Below are 5,382 nucleotides of genomic sequence, written 5' to 3'. Positions count from 1 at the left end.
TTTTATTCATTCCACTACTTAAGCAACGTATAATAAAATGATTATATAATTTTAACATAAAAATTTTCTAACTTAAATTATGACGATAATTTATAATTTACGATTTTATGAGTTAAACAAGAAGGCTAATAAAGTTGATAATTCACTTAAAGTACAAAATGTCAACATTTCACCCAATATTTCACTAAGTCACGTTGATAGGTGTTAGTGTGGAGAATTTCTGATTTTTGGTTGAGAAAATAAAAAGGAAAGAGAAAAAAAAGAAAGCTATGGTCAATCCCCATTAATGGTGTCTTCCTCCTCACTCCACCATGTCCATTTGTCACTCATGCAATCACACTCTCTTCTTCTCCTTCTTCAGTCAAATCTATTACCAATCCTCACCATTGCTTCTTCAAGTTAACAAAATCAGATTATTTACTTCACCATTTTCCTCCCAACCACTGATTTTAACTTTAAAATTCCCTATAAATAGTCATGGATTCAATACCAAGAACACACCAACAACAATAACTCTTCTCTCTAATCAGAAAAATTCAGTCTATAATCGCCGGAAAATTGTAACTAAAAGAAATCAAAAAAAAAAAAAGAAGAGAAAAAAAACCCCCCAAATTCATTCTCTCACTCCTCTGTTTCGCCCCCCCCCCAACAACCGACCACCGGTCGCCGCCGGCCGCGCGACGCCGGTCTCGCGCCACGAACCAGTTGCGTCCCCACCTCGTGTCGTTCGCCGACCACCGCGCAGCTCGCCGGAGACCCGCGCCAGCACCCTCACATTCTCTCTCTCTCTCCCCTTCGCACTCTCTCGCTCCTCTTCTCTTCGCGTGACGCTGCTGCACGCGCAGCACCGCCGACGGGCCGCGCTTGCCGAACCACCGGATACCACCGCCGGAGATTGCTGCTGCTCGCCGTCGACCACCGAAGCCGGCGTCCACCTCAGTCGCGATTCGTCCTCCCTGCTCCTAGTAGCAGAGGTGATGCTCATCTCCTTTTTTATTTCTGATTTATTAAAACCAAGCCCAAGTCTAAATTCCTTTTGTTAATTATAATAGTTTTGGGCCAAGAATAGTTCAATTAGAACCTAAACTAAGTAACTTAAAACTAAATCCTTGTTGATGGGCTTAGATGTAGCTTGAACTTGTTCCATGGACTTACTAAGTTATATTAGTGGACTGATTTATATTAGTTGAACCAACTCAATTAAATTGTTGCAGGTTTATTAATTGGGCTCAATCTGATTTTTGATGGTGTTAGTCAAACTACTTACTAATGGTTAGGCTAATGGAGTTAAATGAAACTGATTGAGTGCTTTATTAAGCCATGTTAGTTTAATTTATTAAGTCAATCATAATAATGGGCTTATAATATGAATTTACTTAGTTAAATCATTTAAGTTAATCTTGTTGCTTTAATATATTGAGCTTTACTGGACTGATTTAGTTAGTTTTACTAAACCACCCAATTTATTTACTAAAATCTATTATTGGGTTATAATTCATGATTTCTAAACTAGTTGAGTCGTTTAAAACTAATTAAAAATAATTCATCAAGCTTGTTGTTTATAATTAAGTTTAAGTTATGAGTACTTCACTAATCCTTAAGTTCACTTATAATAATTAGTTACTTGACTTGTTAGTTTTAAATGACTAAATAATGTTAATGGGATCTATTATAACTTTTAAACTTAACTAATTAATGGACGACTAATTAATTATTAACTATGAACTAGAATAATGTTACGTTTTCGAAAGGTTATATACTATGTAGAAATATAACTTCAATGGTTCGATAATTCTAAAAATATAGCTAAATGAGTTATTTTATTAATTAGTTGTTAAAGAGTCACCCTAATTAAAAAGTTAATAGCAATTAAGAAATAATGACCTTTAAGGAGACCTTTACGACGTTATAATAACAGTTATGACCTTAATAAGCGCTAACCAATATTTAGGCTTAAAAGCTAAATAACGAAACGTTCATTAATAAAATTATTCTTGAATAGATTAAGGAAGATAAAGGATATTACAAGCCTCCCCCGGCTATCAAGGTTATTAAGCAGGAATTCAGGTAACGTCTACTGCTAACACCCGCATTCCCCTTCAAAGTATGTTTTATGATCATGATTAATATTATGTTTTATATATGGATTGCGGGATCGAAATGAAATATTTTATGATGGTTATGATGATATGATGCTATGAAATGATGATGATGAAATTAATGAATATAATTATTCACGATGATGATGATATGCTTAAAACCAATGAAACATGATAAATTCAAGTGAAAGACGGTTCTTGGCAAGTATTCTGTTATCCCGGGTCGTGCACATACCTTCCGGCCGGTTAACCACCTTCCGTTTAGTGAGGGCTATTGTCCTCGGGTGGCACCGCACATTCTGGGCAAATAACGCCACCTTCCGTTTAGTGAGGGCTTTTGTCTCGCCTTCTGTTTATGATGTTATGATGTTTTGGGGAGACGTCCCTTCCGTTGTACTCGCCAAGTTACCAAAGTAAAATATATGATGATGAACATGATAAAGAAGATAATGTAACATGATATGATATGTTTGTGAAATGTTTTACTTATTCTATTCTCCCTGTTTTTAACTAAAATGATGTGAAATGAATTTACGATGTTAGAGTAGTATGTTACTGAGCCTCGGCTCACGACGTTTTGTTTTATGTTTTAGGTACCGATGGTGATAACGGGATGGCGTAGCAGTGAGGATTTAATTAATATCTAGATTATCTAGACTCTCATGGTTTTAATTTAAGTTTATGTCAAAACTCTGATTAGTAACTAAGTTTCTATTAATCAAGACTAATGTTGGATCTATATTATGCTTCATGTTATAAAATGTTTAAGTTATGATTTTATGTTGCCTTGTATTTTCCTTATGGAAAGTACGGCAGTAACGCACCGACTATCTAGGTTCCGCTGCTAATAATCGATTAATTAACTTAGCCACGATGATTAGAGGTCGGGGCGTTACACTCTATATGTCCTGCAAGCATGTTTAGGCTTAACTGTGAGCTTCTGTGCCTTAACGTCATGCTTTTCTTGTGTGTATGCCCACTTCATGAGGGATGCTAGAACTTGTGTTTTCTCTCCATTGATGCATTAGTTATACAATGTGTGAACAAAAATGATTATGACTCACGTAGGAATTTGCACCAAAGGACCAAATAACCTTCCCTGCATTCATTTCCCCTAGTTAACCACTCTGAGCTGAGCTTGTTTCTTTTGACAACTACATTATGAGCTCCTCATTTTTCCAAAAATACGTCTCTTTACCATTGGTAGTGAAGTATTTAGGAATTTTTGGTTGATTAACTTGTGGATTATGAAATTGGTTGTTGGTATGAATGAAAAGATTGCAAGAAAGAGAACAAATATGATTGATTACATGTGCAAAAGAAATTCTTCTCTATCCTCATTAGCTAGTAGCTAAAGTAGAGAACTCCTAAAAACAAGACAAGTAAGATTTCCAAGAGCAATTATGAAAATCAAATTGAAAAAAAAAAAAAAATTCTAAGAGAGAGATCTCATTTGAATTATGTCATATTGGAAGTCATTACTTGGGTTATGTGAAAAGATAAAGGAGATGAGATGAAAAAAAAAATGGGTTATAGTTGTGTTGCAATTTATATGTCGTGTGGGATGTTTCGTTCAAAAGTTGTAGTAATACTTCACTACCTTAAGCACCACATTCCCAAATATTTGCCACACCTACCACCTTAAGCCCCATTACAACCTTAATTGAGTCATATGATTTGTTTGCATGTATAACTACCTGATGTGGAGAGATGATACAAGCCTATGGACTAACTTGGTGAAGTGGAGCAATTGAGCGCCATATATCACCCTTCAAACACACGAGTGTGAGAGTAGGGACGGGTACTGGGGATGGAAAGAAGCAGTCATTTTAACTGCTTGGAGAGTGCTTTACAAATGAGTGGTGAGTCCCCTTGTGAGATCCTTCTCATTGATTTGCAGCGCATATTTAGTGGCCTCTCTTGATTCTTATCCCTGATTGGTATTTGTTTTTGTCGAACCTTACCGATTATGACTTGTGGTGTGTTTGGATTCGATCTATCGTCATATCAAGAATTTTATGATGGGGTGAAACCACTATTGATGCTTTGAACTGTTGATTTTCAGACATGTTTGCTTAGGGACAAGCAAAAGTCTAGCTTGGGGGAGTTTGATGTGTCTATTTTATATAGAATTTTTCCCCCGTTCCCCTTGAATTATTGGTATTAATTGCGCTCTTTGGAGCCCTTTTTAGTACTAATGTGTGTCTTGTAGTGTGGTTGTGTTTTCAGATTGACTTTTGTAGGAAAAATCATATTTTGGTGCATTTCCTAATCCTTGATATCGCTACATGAGACATGAAGTCGGGACGCGCGAAAATCTCACATTTGGCTAAAAACCTGATGACCGCCCGACCGGGCGACATCTGCCCGGGTGGTCGGGCGAGTCTTACTTAGTCAGAAATCGAACGCTGAAGTTCCAAGAGAAATTGCTCCCGCGTCCGACCGGGCGAAATCTGCCTGGGCTGGTCGGGCGAACCTTACTTAGCATATTTTTCGAAGTTTTAAGGAGCCAAGCCAGCTGCACTTGCGGGCCCGACCGGGAGAAATCCGCCCGGGCGGTCGGGCGAGGCGAAGGATAATTGTGCTGAAAGGCGCCCGGTCAGGCGCGACGAAGAAGCATCAGACCTGACGACCGCCCGACCGGTCGGGCGGGACGATCTTTTGGCTGTTTTGAGCGCGTGTTGCGCCGGATTTGCGAGACATATAAATACTATTTTATTAGAGTTAAAAACTACGCCTTTTTACTGGAGAATACATTTTATAACTTTTTAGAGAGCTTTCGAGTTTATTCCATTGTTGAACATTGATTACTACGCTTTGATTCCTTCAAGTAAAGACTAAGTTTTCTTAATCTCTTCTTTCCTTTCATTATTATCATGTCTTTTAATTTGTTCATTATTTGTTTTGCTATTTCAATTATGTGTGAGTAGTCCATTAACCTAGGGTTAAGTAAAACCCTAGCAATGATTTAATATATGAATTCTTCCATTAATCCCAAGTTTACATGATCAATTGTTCTTGTTTGATTGGATTGTTCTTATGCTCATTATCATACTAGGGATAGGTGATTTTGATTTGACTCCGTATATCTTATTTTCAATGGGAATTGAATCTAGATGGTTTTGTTGATCCAATCAATGGTATGAATATCTTTTATGGGAATAGTTAGATGGGATTGCTAGGAATTTAATTGTGATGCTATGCTTAATGCCTCTTTCTTGCATGATTCTATGGGAATAGGTTTGATTGCTTGTTTAGAGTAGCCATTGGTACTCGGAGAGAT

At 37.1% G+C, this 5,382-nt stretch overlaps 1 long non-coding RNA gene across 1 annotated transcript; it reads left to right on the top strand.

The window, feature by feature from the left end:
* Positions 1–359: 359 nt before the first annotated feature.
* Positions 360–2,928, top strand: LOC130591281 (uncharacterized). Its single transcript, XR_008969092.1, has 3 exons — positions 360–974; positions 2,003–2,067; positions 2,693–2,928. It is a non-coding gene; the product is annotated as an uncharacterized LOC130591281 (long non-coding RNA).
* The last annotated feature ends 2,454 nt before the right edge of the window (positions 2,929–5,382 follow it).

The sequence above is a fragment of the Beta vulgaris genome, chromosome 4, assembly GCF_026745355.1.
Source record: "Beta vulgaris subsp. vulgaris cultivar EL10 chromosome 4, EL10.2, whole genome shotgun sequence".
Taxonomy (NCBI): domain Eukaryota; kingdom Viridiplantae; phylum Streptophyta; class Magnoliopsida; order Caryophyllales; family Amaranthaceae; genus Beta; species Beta vulgaris.
Note: the sequence above shows the minus strand (reverse complement) of the source record. Positions and strands in the feature narration are given on the sequence as shown.